The sequence below is a fragment of the Rhinolophus sinicus genome, linkage group LG02 (assembly GCF_036562045.2).
Source record: "Rhinolophus sinicus isolate RSC01 linkage group LG02, ASM3656204v1, whole genome shotgun sequence".
In the NCBI taxonomy this organism is placed as follows: domain Eukaryota; kingdom Metazoa; phylum Chordata; class Mammalia; order Chiroptera; family Rhinolophidae; genus Rhinolophus; species Rhinolophus sinicus.
The window spans coordinates 143,805,659-143,827,808 of NC_133752.1; the positions used below are offsets into that span (position 1 = coordinate 143,805,659).

The following is a 22,150-nucleotide window of genomic DNA, read 5'->3' on the forward strand; positions in this document are numbered from 1 at the left end:
TTCCATCTTCCTGTGAATTCTATTCCTTTCCTTTGAAGCCCCAAGCCCTACATCCTTCTCCTTTGCTCAGGATAGAATACAAGCCTCAATTACCTGACTGTCTGAGAGCCTCCCATGCCCATATGAGGCTCCCGTACATACAAAATTAAATTTATTTTTCTCCTGTTAATCTGTCTTATGTCAATTTAATTATTATACCAGCCAAAAGAACCTAGAAGGGTAGGGGAAATTTTTCTTTCCCTACAGTACAATATCAACAACTTAATTTTTAATTCTGAAAAAAAGTCTTCCTTTAAATAGGTTTATTTCATCTTCATTTTCTGATTGCAGAAGCACATTTTAAGAATTTAAAATACAGTTAGAGTCATCAGCATATATAAGAAAATTTTGCACTGCAGAAAAATTTTTCACAAATGATTTTAGTTACCACAGTTATTTTTAATACATAATATTTACAATTTCTCCCATAAAGCTATGACTAACCAGGTATGTTCAATATAAAATAAATAGACCTTAATGCATGTCATTACCCTATGCAAATACTTGTAATGGTGCTCCATTGCCTAGTGAAAAATATAAATCCTTTAGGTTGGCCTTGGAAGCTTTCCATCTTATGGCCCTGATTTTCCTTTCTAGTCAAATCTAAGTACCTTATGTTACAACAAAAATGGACAGTTCCTTATTCCTCAAACAAGTCTTTTATTGTGCCCTCTTTGTGACTGTGCCTATTCTCTTCCCTCTGCCAGGTAGAACCCCATTTACCTATCTCACCTCCCCCATCCATCCCACTTCCCCCTGCTGCCATTATTTTTACTTGCCTTTAACCTCATTTTAATTGTCACCTCTTTCACATGGGCTTTCTCAGTTCTATCAACTCTCTCAGGATCTTCCGATCCACTGAACTAGCATAATGCACAGTTGGTTTCTCACATAACTCTGATATTTTTGCCTTTATTGGCATTTCTTGCTTTACTTCTACATAAGAGTAAATGTCAAAAGGAGAAGATTGTTTTTATTTGTTGTTATAGCCCCAGCCAGACCAACACAATATCTTAGACATCATAGGTCCTCAATAAGTATTTAGTGAATGTGTTCATTTCCTATGGCTGCTGTAACAAATTATCACAAACTCAGTGGTTTAAAACAACACAAATTTATTCTCTTACAGTTCTGGGGGCCAGAAGTCCAAAATCTGTTTCACTGGGCTAAAGTCAAGGTGTTAGCAGGACCATGCTCCCTCAGGAGGCTCTAGGATAAAACCCATTTCCACACCTTTTCCAACTTCTAGATCTGCATTCTTTGCATTCTTTGGCTCATGGCCCCTTCCTCCACCTTCAGTGTCAGCAAGTAACATCTTCAAATCTCTATTTGCTTCGATCATACCACATTTCCCTCTATGTCACATCTCCCTCTAGCTCCCTCCTATAAGGATATATGATTATGTGTAGGGCCCACCAGGATAATCTCTTTACCTCAAAATCCTTAACTTCATCACATTTTTTTTTGGCCACATAAGGTTATATTCACCATTTTGCCATTATTCACGGGTTCCAGGGATTAGGACACAAATATCTTTGGGGGCCATTATTTAGCCTACCACAGTGAGTTTAATTTAGCAGCCTTCACTGAAGCCAATAATTATTTTTTGCCACTAGATGGAATGGTGCTAGTGAGCTCTCTAATCAAATCAAGCCTATATGTCTTTAAAAAGAAAAAAATTTATTATGTGACTTTATGATAAAAAAGAGTAATAGGATACTGAATAGTTTACAACGTGCTTTCCTATTTAATCATCAGGACAATTCAATGACGTCGATATTATTAATATCTATGTTAAAACTGTGGAGACATCCTGCCCACGGCTGCTCTGCCAGCAAGCAAGTCAGGCTGACTTCCTGCTCTTGATGCCCTAGAACCACCAGCCCTTAATTCCTTTCTGGGTATTTTTCCCACTTCCAAAGTAACACCTTCATTCAAAACTTTGTAAGCCACTCTCATTTATAGGCTTTTAAAATGTCACTATTCAAAGCAGCATTCAAAATATTCACACATGCTCTGTCTCCATCTACTATTAAGAAGAGAAAGTTCCCTCCGAGCAGCACCTGATGTTCCCAGAGGTATAAATTCAACCCTAACAGTCTGTCTGATCCTTCTGAGTCTTCTCTACCTGGGGACCGACGTGGGTAAGCCTTCTTTCTCTCCTAGCCTTGTTCGAAAGTTCTTTCCAGGAGTCTCACTTTACAGCATAAACTGTTTCTTAGAAGGTAGTGACTAAGAACAATCAGTAAGAACTGTTGGCTCCTAATCTGGTAGGAAGATGGCTGCCTCTTTCTCCCCCTTCCTTCCTTTAGCACAGCCTAAGCTTTCCTGATAGAGGCCGACTCCTCACGCACAGCGTACCATACCACACTCCACCGTCGGGTTCCTGCGGGGCCTCTATCCTCTCCTCACACAGACCTGTGCCTTTGTATATAGCACTGCCTCTAATTGGAACGTCTGTCCGCACTCCTCCTTAGTCAGTTTAAAAACAGTCATTCTTCCTTCAGGGCTTAGCTCCATCCACCACTTCTATGAAGCTTTCCTACAGACTTCTCCCAAGTAGAACTGGCTTTGCCCTCCTATGTCCTATAGGTATCTAGCACCCTTTTGCTTACTAGTGTTTATCACGCTGAATGGCATTGGTTGTTTATCTCCATACACCATCCTGGAAATCCCCAGGGCACAAAAATTTTGTATAATTTCCCTTTATACATAATCTATCTGTGTCTCCATTTCCTCATTATAAAATAGTGATTATAATAATTCCTACTCTGTAGGGTTGTTATGAGGATGAAATGATTTAGTACATACAAAATGGTTAGAACAGTGCCTGAAAAAAAAAAAAAAAAAGAACAGTGCCTGGCACATAGACGTGATCAATAAGTACCAGCTGCTATTATTAATGACATGTATCACACTCTGACATCACTCTTATATGTTTGTTTATAGTCTCTCAGCATGTTTAGAATGTAAGCTCCATAATAGCAGAGATTTTTGTCAGTTTTTTTTCACTGCTATATCCCCAGAGCCTGGGGACAATATGCCTAGTACATAGTAGGCACTCAACAATTGAGTGAACAAATATATGAGGGAATGAAACCTTAGCACCTAACATCAGATCTGTTGTGTAGTAGGCACATAGTATGTTTTCTTAAAAAAGATGTTATCTTTTTTACATATCTGATTCTAAAACTGAACAATTGTTCCTTCAATGAAGTATCTTCCTGAATTTTCATAAAAGACAGAGCATTACATCTTTTTTATGCAAACAAAATGTATTATCATTCATATTACTGTATGTAGCTATAGTTCTTTATACTGTTGTAAAACATTATTTTCCTTCTTTCTGCTGTCTTTCTACTTTGTTTGGTTTATTTTGATGGTTTATTTTGCCTGTTTTCAGCATTTATTTTTCATCAATTTTCAGCACTTATTCTTTTTTAATTTATGCATTGCTGGCCATAATTTTTCCTCAATAAATGACTCAATATAATAAAGATAATATAGTACATACTTTCATGTGAATTATTTCTGTTATTGTTCAGAACATTTTCTAATTTGCATTATGATTTCTTCTTTGACCCATGGGTTATCATTTACATTATGTAAAAATTATCAAAAGTATAATTTTAAAATTCCAAACACATTAGGATTTTTCCAAGCATTACATCTTCATAACCAGAAATCCCCTTAAAATTCATTTTGATTCAAGGTTTCTTCACCTCCAGTATATTCAATCCAGTTAGACAGGCTATAAGCAGATTTTCTCTAGTAGTTAAAGAAACTTTTTGAAAATATTAGTCAAGATGCCCACTTTAATTTAAATTAGTTAAAATTAAATAAAATGTAAAATTCACATGAGCCACATTTCAAGTACTCAATAACCCTGAGTGGCTAGCAGATACTATATTGGACAGCACAGATATAGAACATTTTCATCATTGCTGAAAATGTTATTAGATAGGCCTGGTCTAGGTCATGTTGTGGTAACAAACACAACCAAAATCTGTGACATATCATATTTCTGTGCACTCAAACTCCACTGCAAGTCAGGATGAGTCTAGGGTACTATCTTCCATGTGCCAGCTCAGCATTATAGGCCATTTTGGTTTTGTGGCCTTTTCATATCCCATATACTCCCATGATCACTGTATCCAAGAGAGAAAAAACATGGAGACTCATGCACCAACACTTAAGTGCTTCTACCTGGAAATGACAGTCATGCCTACCTGTGAGGGTCTGGGAAGCCCAATGCTCTGTGTACACAGAACTAAAAGGAAGTTAGTAAACATTGGTGAAATCTGACACATTAGGCATGACTGTTTGTGTTCAGACTGAATCCCTACATGTACCTTCTTGTAAGTAACACATCATGTGTCTGAAAATACTCAACATTGTTTTGGGAAGACCGTAGGCTACCAGTAAATGTTACTTCTCTATCTCATTCTCTTTGCAATAGCTTTTTTATGTGATATGTCACAGATTCTGGTTTCAACCTCCATTTTAATCCATTTTCTATAATACAATCAGAATTACCAGATCATTTTCCTAATGTCCTACAGAAAATTCTTCAGTCCCTCGCTGAGAACAGATTGAAACGCAATGTCTTTAACCTGATATCCAAGGTCTCCCAGACTCTGGCCCATTTGGCCTCCCAAACTTATCTCCCATTGCCGCCTGCACTCAGCAATATTGCACAGGTGGCCATTCTACTCCCAGGTCTTATGTATAATACCCCAACCTTATGCTCTCTCTTCTTGGAATGTCATTCCTCTCCTTCACTACCAACCTTAAATCCTTAAAATGCGACCTTCCTTGACTTCCTCAATTGAAATTAATTTTTCATCCCATATCCTCTCATATCTCCTGTCTCACTCTAGTTTTGTATCTCTTATAAGCAGCCTGAGGAAAAAGATAGAGACTTACTCATTTTTTATTCTCTTACAACAATATAGCCACAGTTTAGAAACGCAACACTGTTTTTCAATAAACATTAACATAGTATCTTTAATATTATAGATTAAGATAGACTTGGAATGAAAATAGAAATGGAGGGATACCTTAAAATGAAAAAAAAATTGCTCAATGTTTTACTCTTAATAGAAGTAAACATTTTACTTAAGTAGTGATGAATCAGCATTTCTAAGACTTTAGAAAACTGGAAGATTATATTTTAAATACCTCTTAAGTAGAAATCAGGAAAGTTAAAGCATATTTTAAAATAGTCCACAACTTGGTTACAGCATGGTGCTAATAACACCAAGGTTGCCGGTTCGATCCCCACATGGGCCATTGTGAGCTGCGCCCTCCTTAAAGAGAAAGAAAAAAAAGTCCACAAGAACTTCCCATGTCCTTGAATATTTTTGTACCCTTAAAGATTATAAGAGAAAGTAATGTGAATTACCTCTAAAATGTCAATATCATTATAAAGGCATTGAAAAGAAATTTTGAAAAGAGATAGCAAATACTTAAATTTGAAAAAGAAAGTATAAGGAAAGATATTATATAATTTAATAAATTATACAGGAATAAGAGGAAATATTTCTTGAAAGAATAGAAAACAGGAAAAAGAAAGACATTATCTAAAAACATCTGGAGATGAATGACAATCACTTCAAAATAGGATGAAAACCTAGAAGAAATACTATCTCAGTTATAGTCTACATAAAAAGAAAAAAGCTGGGAGGGCTTTTGTAGTCACCTACAGAGATTATCTGTAAAACAGAAGATAGATGACAAGCAGATAAAGATGTAACAAGCTAGTTCCAAGGAGAGTGTTCTCTAGAGTCTCTGTAGGAGAAAGGGCCTTACAGCTGATTTTTCAATTTGGGTTTTTATAAGTTTAGCTCTATTTAAAAAAAGAATGTCCTCCCTCATTTTCAAAGAATCAGAGGAAATGTATAATCTCACTTTCATATACCCCTTTTGTAGTAAAGTTTTGTTAAGGCTGGCCCATACCATCAAAACATCATGGTGGTAGGTTCCTACGTGGGAAAGTTAAGGGAAAACAACACTCTCAGATGAGCCAATCACAAACAAGACAAGAGTATATTTGTGCCTGTGTAGCTGGCAACATTCTTTAGCCCTTGCCTTTGACTCTGCTGTGCTGGCCATACTAAATGGATTAGCTCAATTAGAGCAGAATCCCCTGGGATCCAGGGTACAGATATAATTCCCATTCAGGCAGTGAGCTGTGCTTAGAGGAAAACCATTCTATAGCCACAGGAGGTCACTTTGTGGTGGTCATCAGACTCACAAATTAGTGTCTGTGGTCCCAAGACTCTGAATCAGAATCCTTGAACAAAGTGGGGAGATAGTGTCTGGATTTAGCCTTGGAAAACTTTCTTTAAAAAAGGTTTCTAAAAATTTGAGAATGAGTCTCCACCCAGCCTAGAGGACAAACCAGCCAATTAGGCCCCAATTTGCCCTAAAACTAACTAAATGTGTTGTAGGACATGTAAAACAAGTCTCTAAGAAGATATAAAATGAGCAGACCCCATTCTATGAGAGCAGCACAGACCCTAAAGACCCTTTAAGGTCTAGAATAAGTGCCTCAGAAATGGGACTGGCCAGGAAAGGCTTGTGCTGTCCCATATTAGACAGTAAGAGTCCTGTATGTTCTTCTGGGTCACTGACCCAGATTTTGCTTTGTCTGACTTTGTCTGGCCTCAGTCTAATGACCAAGCCTGAGCTGGTCTGGAACACATATCTTTCCTGGGCATCTGATGCCTTCCCCTGTTGTTATGACCAGTCCTGCTGACTTGTTCTTGCTTTGGCCCTACTCAACGCTTACTCCTGATCTTTGCCTATCTCTAAAGTTCCCCAATGCCGTGTTCTCCATCCACCCTAGCCTGCTAGCTCACATCTCCTGCAGAAACTGGCAGAAGCTACAAAAACAAAATGGTGCTTTGCTCCAGATGGCCCAGCAAGAAGATACCTGAGCTGTAGCGTGGGCAATATAGAGGGTAGACACCCATCACATCACTCTCAATGCACCTCCCGCCTTGAACGTGCTGGTATTTTCCTTCATGCCGGACTCTGTGCATAAGAAGCCTCATTCCATCCACCTCCCCTCAGTATGCACCTTCACCTCCATCCCTTCAGGATTCACATCAAATACTACCTCCTCCAGGAAGCCTTCTCAGGCAGAAGGTTTGCATAGCACTTAGTACATATGCCTCTCCAATACAACAGTTTAAGTGTTTAATCACAACTATTTTTTCAACCTCTGTCTCCCCTATACTATGACCTAGTTAAAAGCTGAGGCCGTTCCTTTCTTTTCCTCTGTGCAACCTTAGTATTTAGCACAGTACTTGACTCACTGTAGACGTATAATAAATTTTTCTTAAATATATAAATATGGCTTTCTAGGTCACAACTTCCAGACAGGAAAAGCCTGAAATATTGCAGGTAGATCCACTTTGCTATCCTGCTGAGTTAGAATATCAATATAAGAGGGGCAATCTAATGCAGCAGTTAAAAGCATGAGCTTTGGGCCGGCTCGGTGGCTCAGGCGGTTGGAGCTCCGTGCTCCTAGCTCCGAAGCCTGCTGGTTTGATTCCCACATGGGCCGGTGGGCTCTCAGCCTCAGGGTTGCTGGTTCAATTCCTCCGCCCCCTGCAACTGGCAGCGGCAGCTGGACCTGGAGCTGGGCTGCGCCCTACACGACTGGGACTAGAGGGACGGCAACTTGAAGCTGAGCAGCACCCTCCACAACTGAGATTGAAAGGACAACAACTTGACTGGGAAAAAAAAAAAAGTCCTGGAAGTACATACTGTTCCCCAATAAAGTCCTGTTCCTCTGCCCCAAATAAAAAAAAAATTAAAAAATAAAAATCTAAAAAAAAGAAAAAGAATAAAAAAAAAAAAGAAGAATAACCTTTGAAGTCAGGCAGATCTAGGTTTTAATCAGTTCTACCACTTAGCCTCAGTGTGATTTGGGGCAAACTCTTTAACCTACATAAACCTGGTTGTCTGTCTCTAAAAGGGGGTAAAAATGTCTTTATAATATTAAGCATTAAATGAGATAACTATTAAGTATATGGTCTTTAATAAACAACCAATAAATAATATTGTTATTATTGGCATTATTATACACCTTTCCTTCACTACAGTCTAAGGTTCTTTGTCAAGGATCCAGACCATTACCACTTTTGAAGCCCTAAAGAGCATCACCATCTAAGACTCTGAGACCCAGACACACATTCTTGTCTAAAGCCAACCCATGGATTTCACCAGGTTTGGGGATCTGTGGTGTAGTTTAGGAATCATCAATGACCATCAGCTCTGAAATGATGCTTAGTACATGTATTATCTGTCATGTTATCTATGACGTAATATCTAATCCTCTAGCTCTGATTAAAGAGGTTGGATGAGGTAATAAACTCCCAAAAGGCAGGAATCAGATGCACCTGCCATGCATCTGGAATATAATAGGCATTCAACAAGCATTCGGTGTAATAGGAACCTGGAACTTCTTCCTACCACTAGCCTATGATTCTGGAATTAATTAATTCAATTCAACATGCACTGAGTACTTCCCATGTACCTTACATGTGGGTTTTATATTTTCCCTGACAGAAACAGAACTATTGGTGATTTCCAACCTGGTTAGGATAATAACCCTTGAAATGAGGTAGAATTTCAACTCCCTCCAATGACCAGCAATAGTAACATGTTTATTACAAAAATTGCTGACACTCATTTTTATTTTAAATGTTTATAAAAAGGCTAGTAATATTTATCTCACAAGTGTGTCATGAAGAACATACAAGACGGTGTGTATGGTGCACCTAATACAGTACCTGGTCCATAGCAGGCATTTAATAGGGTAACAATAGTGTCCTGTGTCTAGATGATAAGACAGATGCAGTTCTCTCATGTTTATCACTATATCCCCAACATTTAACAGACTGCCTGGAACATAGCAGGCACTGAATATTGATTGATTGATTGATTGATTGATTGATTGATTGACTGACTGATTGATTGATTGATTGATTGATTTAAAGCCATGAGTTTATTCAGCCTCTCTCTTCTCCCATCAGGTCCCTTATAACAAGAAAAAGAGTAAGTAAAGTCTGTCAGACATGATATCTCTATATAATAAACCTGGAATTGTCAGACATAATTAAAACAAAACTAGTTCTCAGGGGGACATACATCCAGGTTAAAAGCAGGCTAAGAGATAATGCTCAAGGCATATCTTGGTCATGAGGACAGATTGTGACAGTTGGCCTGTGTAATGCTCTCTCATTGTGCCAGCTTCCTGAACAAAGTCTTCCTAGGTCAGCCGACAATGTTTGCTGAGCCATGTCCTAGGGGAATGTTCTAGGACTCCTATGGCCAAGCCAGATCCTCTGCCAATTGTCTCCCTCATTCCTGAAAGCATTTGAGTCACTTAAGAATTAGGTTTGTCTGCAACTTAAAGAGACCTTGTTACAGTGAATTAAGTACATAAAAGTTTGATATCATCAATAACAAGAATCTGAGGGTAGCAGCTACTGTCACTGATTCAGCAGCTCAAAGATTTGAGGGCCAAGGTCTCTGCGATGCTCTTGGCCTTTTTCTCATTGGCTCCAGTGTCTAAATACCAAGTCCATAGTCCAAATATGAAGAAGGAGAGAATGGAAAACCCAGAAAGTGCAGCATCTGTAGCAGGAAAACAAAAGCATTTCTAGAAATCCCACACTTCAGTTTTCGTATCACTGGCCAAAATTCTTTCACATGACCTTCCCTAGGCACAAGAAAGATCTGGAAATGTACAGATTATTTTTTTTCAGTTAGACATATTGCCGCTCTCAAAAAAAAAACAAAAAACAAAAAAAACACTCAGTGAAAAAGCAGGATGGAAAATGGAGATGGGGTAAGCAGGCAACTTACTGACATTGAGCAGGAGTAACAACCAGGGTTTCTTACTAAAATCTTCATCCTTAATCACCTCCTCTACCAAGCTGTTACAAAACTAGAAAATCTTTCAACGGCTTCCTAAAGCCCTACTGTCCTTCAGCCTCTTGAATTGGAGAACTAGCCCTGCTACCAGTTAGTGACAGTCATTCACCTTGGAAAAAGATGCTTTTAATATAATAGTAGGGTCAACCTCATCCCAAGTCAAGAAAAGCTGCTTCTCTCCCCTCATAAGAAGATAACTCCAGACCAATAGAATAAACTAGACCAATATTTTTTAATTACCTTACAGACCAAGATGGTAATTGAGTTTGCCCTTCTACACAATGGAGTCCATATCAGAAGCTTCACCACAGTCACATGGCTTTCCAACAAGTTAGTCTCCTATACTGGCATATGAGTCCCTCCCCTCACACATGCCATCTTCATAGCTATGAAAAAAATTATCTCATTGAGTGCTAATATCCCCAAGTCAGTTTGGAAATACACCCAGAGCAAACTCTATAATTTCACATGAACCAAATAGCCAAAAGATGGGACTAAAGAAATCACTTGCAGTGAGAAACCAAAAATACAATCTCCGAACCTTCCCAGCTCTCTAAAAAGTTAGGCAATAATTCCACTCTCAGTGAAAATTTCCAAACTCATCACTCCCCAAAAGCATAGATAATTACTCCTTTCACTACATAGACCAAAACATAACACCCCCCGGTTCACACTTCCCCTCCATCCAAATGTCACGCTGTTTCTCAAGACCAGTAGAAATGGCTGCTTTATTTAGACTATGGGGAACACAGCCTAGAGACCTTGAGCTTCATTCCCAGCTGTGTCCCTGTCACAGTGGTAGAGTAGGATAATGAGAAATATATCACTGAACAGAAAAACAATTATCAAATGCCCACCTCCCTGAGCTGAGGTCTAGAAGATTTCAATAAAACAAAATGGGCCTTTCAGATTCTGGTTCAACTTACCTTTCCAGCCTTACCTCCTGCAGCTCCCCACTTTGTACTGTTTCCCCATAAAGCCATGATCTCTCTAGCCTATTTATTTTATGCATGTTCTTCCCCTGCCTGGAACACTCCTCCACCTCATTTTTTCCCTCTACCAGGCTAACTCCTACTTGTTCTTTAGAACACAGATTGGACATCACTTCTGGGTTAGGTGTCTCACCTCTGTGCTTCCATTCTATTTTCCTTATCAAGCACTTGTCGTATATATAACTATAACACAACTCTCACTTGGCTATTGGTACCATCCTCCCCTCTCCCCAACCCAACAGTAAATTCCATTAGGGCAGCAGCTCTGTCTGCCTTATCACAAATGCATCCCTCATGCCTGTAACTGTGCCTGGCACAGAGTAGGCACTCAGTAGAAGTTCACTGAATGAATGTGTGAACTATCTAAAAGCAGATATTGTCAAGTGACCTCATGTTCCCTCTCAGAACTTGCTGGCGAGATTTTTCTCCAGCTCAGATATCTGGATTCACTCTGCTGCTAAGACTGTGCAGATGACAGGAAGAGAATATAGAGGATACACAGTATAGCACCACAACATGGGAAACAACTCATTAATACTTTAACTGGTGACGTTTAACTATTTTAACAGCATATTGTATGCTGCTAATCAATGTATCTGTGTGAGTTTCTTTATAGGTTTGAGGATTGTTTTGTGCTGTTTTCTTTATTTACAAGTATTCTTATATTGTATTATTTTCTTCTGATCAGTTACAGCTGGTTTTGTCCACAGCAATTTTAAACATCTTGTATAAATTCAACTACTGCCATGTCTTTAAAGAGGAATAAGCATACCAGAATCATTATAGTCCCCAGGCAAATCCTTGCAGCCTTTTGCCATTAAAATTGAAATAGAGGAGAGTTCCAGTCAAGAGGGCAGAGTAGGTAAACACTGTGCTCACCTCCTCCCATGACTACATCAAAATTACAACTAAATTATAGAAAAATCAACCTGGAGAACCATCTGAAGACTAACCATACAGAAGTCCTATTACTAAGTATATAAAGAAGCCACATGGAGACTGGTAGGAGGGGCGGAGATACGAAATAAGTTGGCCTCACACCCACGTGTGACAATTGATAATCGGGAGGGATATTTCAGCCGTGGAGGTCTTCCCTGAGGAGCAAGGGGTCCCCCACTTGGCTCCCCAACCCGGAGCACCAGTGCTGGGAAAAGGAGCCTCCACAATATCTAGTTGTGAAAATCAGCAGAGATTCCATTCAGCTGGGGGACACAGAAGGCTGCTAGAAACCCAAGCATCCTCTAAAAGTCCCCACGCACAGACTCATTCACTCACAGGCACTCACCCTGCGGCCAGTGGACAGACAGTGACTCAGGGGGCACCATCAGCATACAGGGAGAAACTGAGCTATAGGGCTTCATGATGAGGGCTGGAGGGACAGTCCATGTGTTGAGCCCTCCTCCACTGTAGCCAGCAGGCAGGCGCCATCTTTCTTGTACTGAGCCCTCCTCCCACACAGCCAAATCTGAATCTGCATTAGCCTGGTAAACACCACTTGCCCTACTCTGATGACTACCTTAGACTCTGTTCTACCTGACTTTCAAAATGCCAGAGGCTCTTTCAGCAGTAGACAGCTGGCCTTGGCACAGGCTGCAAACTTTCTTTAAAAATCTCAAAGGTGGGGTGGCCAGTTAGCTCAGTTGGTTAGAGCACAGTGCTTATAACACCAAGCTCGCCGGTTCGATTCCCACACGAGCCAGTGAGCTGCGACCTCCACAACTATATTGAAAACAATGACTTGACTTGAAGCTGATGAGTCCTGGAAAAACACACTGTCCCCCAATATTCTCCAATTAAAAAAAAACAAACTCAAAGGTCCACAGGCCCCAGGCAGGTGGTAACTGGCCTCAATGTGCCATGTAATTCTTACTAAGTGGTCTCAGTCTTGGTACTGCCACCAATCTGAATCTGCTGAGCCTTTAGGACAGCTGGCAGGGGGGGCAGCAGGGCTTGAGGTCCCCTGTGCCTTTGGCTAAGTAGACCCAAGCCCAGGACTTGTGGCAGTCAACTTCAGTTCACAATGTGGCCACTCCCACATGCCTCCAGAACAGCAAGGGCAGCTACCAACTTTGGAACACTTTATAGCATCTACCACTTAACCCAGATCACCAGGCCAGTCACAGGCAGTAGCTGAACTTGCCATGCACCAAAGCCCCTCCCAAGAGGCCCAGGAACCAATACAACTGGTGGCCAGCTTCAGACCACAACAGAGCACTACCCAATTAGCTTGACAAGCAGCACATCCAAAAGGTGATCTCAGCAGTCACCAGAGCCTGCTGGGGCAAATCACACTCCATAGGGTCAGCCCCCACACAGCAGCTCATACACTGTGATCATGGTCAAGCCTTATAGCCAGTCAACCTGAGAGCCAATCCCACCCACTGATGTGCCAATAACAATCAAGATTCTAGTACAACAGCAGGGCACACACAACCCACATAAGGGACATTCCTGGAACACCCAGCTCAGGTGATCAGGGAGACTATACCACTGGGCCCCACATGGCACCTACCACATAAGTCCACTCTGCCAAGACTGGGAGATTTAGCAGATCTACCTAATACATAGAAACAAACACAGAAAAAAATGAGATGCAGCAAAAAAAAAAAGAAGAAGTAAAAGAAATATGTCCCAAATGGAACAACAGGGAAAAACTCCAGAAAAAGAACTAAATAAATGGAGACAGCATCTACCAGATACAGATTTCAAAATACTGGTTATAAGGATGTTCAATTCTCTCAGGGAGAACATCAATAAAAAGATAGGAAGCATTAAAAAAGGGGGGCAAAAAGCCATAAAAAAGAACCAGTTAGAAATAAAGAATATAATAACTGAAATGAAAAATATACTACAAGGAATCAACTGCAGATTAGATGATGCAGAGGATCAAGAAACCAATCTGGAAGACAAGGAGACAGGAAACATCCAGTCGAAACAACAAAAAGGAAAAAGAATTTTAAAATATGAGGATAGTTTAAGGGACCTGTGGGACAAAATCAAGCATGACAACATTTGCATCATTAGGGTACCAGAGGGAGAAGAAAGAGAATAAGAAATTGAAAACGTATTTGAAGAAATAGTGATAGAAAACTTTCCTAACCTGATGAGGGAAATAGACATACAAGCCCAGGAAGCTCAGAGAGTCCCAAACATGATGAACCCAAAGAGGCCCACATCAAGACACATTATAATTAAAATAGCAAAGATTAAAGACAAAGAGAATCCTAAAAGCAGCAAGAGAAAGGCAGCTAGTTACTTACAAGTGAGCTCCCATAAGATTGTCAGCTGAATTTTCAACAGAAACTTTGCAGACCAGAAGTGATTGGCACAAAATAGTCAAAGTGATGAAAAACAAGGACCTACAACCAAGACTACTCTACCCAGCAAGGCTATCATTTAAAATTGAAGGACAGGGGTGGCCAGATGGCTTGGTTGGTTAGAGCACGAGCTCCAAACAACAGGGTTGCTGGTTCGATTCCCACATGAGCCAGTGAGCTGTGCCTTCCACAACTAGATTGAGGACAACAAGCTGCTGCTGAGCTTCCAGAAGGGCGGCTGGATGGCTCAGTTGGTTAGAGTGCAAGCTCTCAAAAGCAAGGTGGCTGGTTCAATTCCCACAGGGGATGGTGGGCTGTGCCCCCTGCAACTAAAGATTGAAAATGGCAACTGGATTTGGAACTCAGCTGCGCCCTCCACAGTTAAATTGAAGGACAACAACTTGGAGCTGATGGGACCTGGAGAAACACACTGTTCCCCAATATTCCCCAATTTAAAAAACAAAATAAAAAAATAAAAAAGAAAAGAGTTCATCTTTTAAAAAAAAAAGTTGAAGGACAGATAAAGAAATCGATTACAAGAAAAAAACTGAAAAACATACAAATATATGGAGGCTAAATGAGATGCTACTAAATAATTAATGAGTTAACAACAAGATCAAGGAAGAAATCAAAAGATAACTGAGACAAATGAAAATGAAAACACAATGACCCAAAATCTATTGAACACAGTAAAAGTAGGCCTAAAAGGGAAATTCATAGCAATTACAGGCCTACCTCAAGAAACAAGAAAATTTTTAAATAAGCAATCTAACCTTATTCCTAAAGGAACTAGAAAAAGAACAACAGAACCCAAGGGGAGTTGAAGGAAGGAAATAATAAAGAACAAGTGGAAATAAAAGAGTTAGAATCTTAAATAAGATACAAAAGTTCAATGAAACCAAAAGCTGATTTTCTGAAATGATAAACAAAATTGATAGACCTTTAACCAGAATCATCAAGAAAAAAAGAGAGGACCCAAATAAATAAAACCAGAAATGAAAGAGTAGAAATGACAACTGATACCACAAAAATACAAAGGATTGTAAGAAAACACTATGAACAATTATATGCCAACAAATTGAACAATCTGGAAGAAATGGAGAAATTCCTAGAAACATACAATCTTCTAAGACTGAATCAAGAAGAAACAGAAAATCTGAACTGACCACTAATGAAAACAAATCAGTAATCAAAAAATCCCCACAAACAAAAGTCCCGGACCAGATGGTGAATTTTACCAAAGAATTAACACCTATCTTTCTCAAATTATTCCAAAAAATTGAAGAGGAGAAAATCTCACTTTATCAGGATACCATTACTTTGATTCCAAAACAAGACAAAGACATCACACACAAAAAAAGAAGAAGAAGAAGAAAGAAAACTATAGCCCGATATTCCTAATGAACATAGATGTAAAACTTCTCAACAAAATATTAGCAAAGTAAATTCTGCAATACATTAAAAAGATCATACACCATGATCAAGTGGGATTCATTCCTGGGATGCAAGGCTGATTGATTCAATATCTCCAAACCAATTAATGTGATACATAAACAAAATTAAGGATAAAAATCATATGACAATATCAATAGATGCAGAAAAAGCATTTGACAAAATCCAGCATCTATTTATGATTAAAAACTCTCAGCAAAGTGGGAATAGAAGGAACATACCTCAACATAATAAAGGCCATGTATGACAAACCCACAGCTGGCATCATACTCAATGGAGAAAATCTCAAAGTATTTTCCTTAAAATTAGGAACAAGACAAAGATGTCCACTTTCACCATTTTTATTCAACATACTATTGGAAGTCCTAGCCACAGCAACCAGACAAGAAAAAGAAAAGGCACCCAAATTGGAAAAGAAGAAGTAAAACTGTCATTATTTGTTGATGACATGATACAATAAAGAGAGGGCCCTAAAGATTCCACATAAAAAATTATTAGAACTGATAAATGAATTCAGAACCGATCACTTATCAGGACTGATATAAAATTTTCATACTATTATACACAAATAAGGAACTATCAGAGAGAGAAGTTTTTTTTAAAAAATACCATTTACAAATGCATCAAAATAAAATAAAATACCTAGGAATAAATTTAACCAAGGAAGTAGAAGACCTATACTCAGAAAATTATAAGACATTGAAGAAAGAAATTGAAGAAAATACAAATAAATGGAAGTATATACTCTGTTCATGGATAGGAAGAATTAACATTGTTAAAAATGTCCACACTACCCAAAGCAATCTATAGATTCAATGCAATCCCTACCAAAATACCAATGGCATTTTCACAGAATTAGAACAAATAATTCTAAAATTTACATGGAACCACCAAAGACCCAGAATACCCACAGAAATCTTAAGAAAGAGTGAAGCTGGATGCATCATGCTACCAGATATCAAACTATATTACAAGGCTATAGTAATCAAAACAGCATGGCACTGGCATAAAAACAGACACACATATCAATGGAACAGAACAGAGAGCCAGAAATAAACCCACACCTATTTGTCAATTAATCTATGACAAAGGAGGCAGGAATATACAATGGGGTAGAGACATTTGATTCAATAAATGTTATTGGGAAAACTGGACAGATACATACAAAAAAACAAAACAAAAAAATGAAACTAGGCTACCTTCTTACACCATATACAAGAATAAATTCAAAATGGATTAAAGACTTAAATGTAAGACCTGAAACCATAAAACTTCTAGAAGAAAACACAGGCAGTAAACTCTCTGACATTCCTCTTAGTAATATTTTTTTCTGATATATCTCTTCAGGCAAGGGAAACAAAAGAAAAAATAAACAAACGGGACTACATCAAACTAAAATGTTTTTGCACAGCAAAGGAAACCATCCACAAAATGAAAAGACAACCTACTGAGTGGAAGAAGATATTCACCAATCATACATCCAATAAGGGGTTAATATCTAAAATTTATTTAAAAACTCATACAACCCAACATCAAAAAAAAAACAATCCAATTAAAAAATAGGTAGAGGACATGAATTGACATTTTTCCAAAGAGGACATACAAATGGCCAATAGACACATGAAAAAATGCTCAACATCACTAATCATCAGAGAAATGCAAATTAAAACCACAGTGAGATATTACCTCACACCTGTCAGAATGACTTTGATCAATAAATCAACAAACAAAAAGTGTTGATGAGGATATAGAGAAAAGGTACTCTTCATGCACTGTTGTTAGGATTGCAAATTGGCACAGCCCTATGGAAAACAGTTTGGAGGTTCCTCAAAAAATTAAAAATAGAACTACCTTACGTATGACCCAGCAATTCCAATTCTGGGTATTTATCTAAAGAAATCCAACACACCAATTCAAAAAGCTACATGCACCCCTGTGTTCACTGCAGCACTATTTACAATAGCCAAGATATGCAAGCAACCCAAGTGTCCATCAATAGATGTTTGGATGAAGAAGAGGTGGTACATATATATAATGAAATATTATTCAGTCATAAAAAGTATGAAATCTTACCATTCGCAACAACATAGATGGACCTAGAAGGTATTATGCTAAATGAAGTAAGTCAAACAAAGAAAGAAAAATACAATATGATTTCCCTTATATGTGGAATTTAAAGAACAAAATAAATGAACAAACAAAACAGAAACCAACTCAGATAGAGAACAGGTGGGAAAAGAGGTGGGGCTTTGGGTGAAGAAGGTGAAAGGATAAAGAAGTACAAATTGGTAGTTACAAAATAGTGACGGGAATGTAAAGTACAGCATAGGGAATATAGTCAATAATAATTTTTAAAGTTTTTAAAATTTAAAAAATTACAATCCTAAAATCTATATCAAATTGTTTCCATTAAAATTGAACAAGAGAATTGTTTCTTTGCATCCTTTTTGCCAGTCTGATGAGAAAAAAAAATTATATATCATTTTTGTATTTACCTAATGTCTGAAAAAAATATGTATTGAATAAATAAGTTTTCTTTAAAAAAAAAAAAAAAAAAAGAGCCATACTGTGTAAAAAACAAGCAAACGTTGAAATAGATACTATAATGTTGGGAGAACCTCAATAAGCCACAAAGAGAAGAAATGGGGAAAAGCGTAGAATGAGTTCTTTTGCTTTTGATTCGAGGCTGTCTCCCCACAGGCTGAACAAGTCTGACTGAATCAAAATCTACATTTATTAAATGTAGATAAGTGTGTTAGCCTTGTCCCAACCACGATGTTGGGACATGTAGGAACATGGAGTCACATCCTCCGCTCTCTTCTCTCCTTCAAATAACACAACTAACAGCACCAGTGACTACCAGGGGTGCCAAAGAAATGTACACATTTTAAGAGATGTTATCTATGCATTACTTTTCGAAGTTGAATTGAATTACGGTAGCAATGTGTAATATGACATTCGCTCAAAAGATGGTGTTAATCAAATGAATGCTAGCGTCATTCATTGTATTACAATTTTAGTACAGTTTTTTCCTTGCTTAAAATGTGTATACATTTTTTTGGCACCCTCTGTATTAATCTCTCCCATCGCAAGCCTGCCATATCACAAGGTCTAAAACTCTCAAAACATTTACTACACTCTACTAGTCATTAGAGACATAAGTGTATGTATCTATTGCCACACCAGTTGTGAACCCTTAGAGGGGTCCTTCACAGCACCCAGCCATCCCGTGCATTGCCTGCTTATGTCTCTTGATATTTTTTGGAGGAGGGGGTGGTTGTCAAAGAGAACTGGAATGTTGAGTATTTAATTAGAGCTCACTAAATATTTTTCATTGTTTGATTTATGCTTAATTCCATGACATCAACATTAGATTCTAATAACTATGCTTTTGATTATTTTCCCCCAAAACCGTATGATTATTTTGCCACTGTGTAGCTTGAGTGTTTTTAAATAGTTATTGAATTGCTTCAAGATTCCATTAACTTTTACTTGTTATCTAGTGTACTCATTCTTTTTATCTATGAAATTTGACTAATGGAAATTGATTTCTTTCCCCTAAGTGTCATTTTCTTGCTATATCTAACCCATGTTGCTAATTCATAGGTTTTAATGAAATCATTTCTAGTGCTAAATTTGTAAATTATGCTTAGATTTATTATACTTGAAGAATATTGCTTTGCATCTCTCTGGAGGTATTTAATCTATAATGTTATGTCCCATTCAAGGAGAATTTTCATTATTTTTTTAACACAAACTCAAATGAGATCATTACTATCTAATTCAACAACCATTCAAATGCCCCTTATGCTCCAAGACTTTGGGGGCGACTGTTGCTGTTACCTTTTATTGCGAGGACATGGTCATCTTTCATTATATAAACAGGCCTTAGTTCTACTCTGTGCACAGGGACGATAGCTTGGTTATGCTTGTCTTTGGTCACTCTACCTGCTATTAACTCTGTGCGACTTTGGGCAAACTGCTGGACATCTCTGAGCTCCAGTTCTGTCATCTGTACCTGAGTTACAGGGTTGTTGGAAGATTTGTATAAGAAAATGTTTGAAAAAATTCCAGGAAAGGTGCCTATGACATAATAGGATGTTGAGTAGGGTTCATTATCTTCCCTAATCATTTTCCTCAGATTCTCCTTTCTTCCTATTCCTGTTCTATACCCTTAGGGCCTAGTTGTCAGACTAGCTAATGATCCTTTAATAGGGTACTTTTAACAGAAGACTCCGAAAGCCTGGAAAAAAAATAAGGCTCAACAGAAATGAAAATGGGATACCAGGAGAGGTGACAGGAGAGAATTCTGGGGCCAGAACAACTTCCAGGTCCCATTGTTTTAGACTACGGTTTCTGCCTTCACCCAAGGGCCTGCCCTCTGAGCTCACTTTCACATCAGGTAAAAAGAAAAACAAAAGTTCAGTTTTTCAGAATATTTGAGATTAGATGAGTCACTTGGGAACAGTGCAGTCTCCTTCTGAATTTTGGCCACAGGGTTCCATATCACGCTAATGAAAAGAGAACAAGATAAAAAATATCTTTCAAAAATTAAAGATATCATGAAGTCTCTGAAGCAGGTTTGTTACTGGCTATGGGTAGGTTATTGTTCCCCAAGCCCAATTCTCTTGAAAGCTTTGTAATGATGTACTTTGAAATTCAGCAACAAAATAATAAAATGATGGGTATGGTTAGGTGTATCTTATAGCTTTCTAATTCTCCTCTAAAGTGGGGATTTTCTATGAGGATTTTAAAATACTTCTTACTTTTATTAAGTGTCACTTCTGCTGTTCTGCAGTAATTAAATGGAAAGGAAAATGTCAAGAATGATAAACTACTATTATAGGTTTATTCTTTCTTTTCTTTTCAGAAACTAGTCAACCCTGTATCATGAGATTCTAAAATATTAACTTTGAGGGTATTGAAGGAGAAAGTCTTCCTGCTATGTTATTTTCAATAAATGACTTCTCAAATCCATGTAAATTGTAAGGTCTATGATTTAAATACAATCCATGGTGTCTGAATACCCCATGTTTATTCAATTTCATTTAGAACTACTTGACCCTGCAGAAGTTACTGTAGCTGAAACAGCTTGTACGTGGCCCAGTTTGCTATATGAGTAACAGGAAATGACTTTATATTTCAATATTCAACATAGGTAATAAATTGGAGGTTACTGAATGATTTTTCTGAATAAAGTCAATCATTATTAAAGTTTTTAAGAGACCAATTTCCAAGAGCCTCTGGCATTTCCACTGAATCCAAATAAAGCCTTAGGGATCATGAGGAAGAGCATTAAAAGCCAATTACTTTTTCTGAGCATCATATTTCAGACTGTAAGTCTCATTATTTGAGATAATCAAATTTCCAGCTTATTTCTCAAACAAACAGAAGTTAAGAAAATAAGCAGGATGGAGGTATGGAGCAATTTAAAGACCTCAACAATTGATTAGTTTCGGATGACTATATCCAATTGCCAAGAGGGTCTGTGTGAAATCTAGAAACATACTTTTCAAATCAACAGTGTGTATTAGTCAGGGTTCTCCTGAGAAACATAAATGAAAGAAATCTATATCTATCTATATTTATATCTATATTTATCTATCGATAGAGATTTATGATATTATGAGGAATTGGTTCACAAAATGGTGGAGGCTACAATCTGCCACCTGCAAACTAGAAACTCAGGGAAACCAGTGGTGTAGTTCAGTCCAAATCTGAAGGCCTGAGAACCAGAGTGCCAACATTTTCACTACCTATAGGGGAATAATCAGAACTTTAATTGATGACAAGTAAATGAGCAGAGAATAATTAACCCTAAATATATTATTATAATAGCCAATATTAACTGAACATTTATTATAGACCCGGCTCTGTTAATACTTGTCACATTTTATATTCATAAGAACCCATTTTACAGGTGAGGAGCCTAAGGCTCAGAGGGTTTAAGTAGCTTGCTCAGTGTCAACCAGCAGTAAGAGGTTAGTAGTTCTGACCAGACTCATTGCTTTTAACCACAGTTCAGTGTCTTCCTCCCATTTCATGAGGAGCAAGGATGGTACCCAAGGGTGGAAGAATCATGGTCTCGAAGTATAAGAGAGGGAACAAACAGAAGAATAAAACTCTGAGGAGTTTTACCAGATTTATGTTAATACTTGATAAAAATGTAAACATGAATTAAAACTCAAATTTTTAGGTTCTGCAAGGCACGTTGCACTTTAATACTGTGAAAAAAAAAGAAAAGAAAGGATAACTAACAATTAATTAGCCTACTTCTACAAGGGACAACCATTTGGGGGAGGGGGAGGCGGGGAGGCAAATAGCCTGTAAATAGATTTGAGACTATTTCAGCCTTTGGGAATAAAAGAATGCTAAAAACAGAGGACCTGCATTTCAAAC

At 38.0% G+C, this 22,150-nt stretch overlaps 1 pseudogene; it reads left to right on the top strand.

The window, feature by feature from the left end:
- Positions 1–22,150, top strand: part of LOC109452921 (small ribosomal subunit protein eS25) — a 47,785-nt pseudogene that overhangs the window by 2,816 nt on the left and 22,819 nt on the right.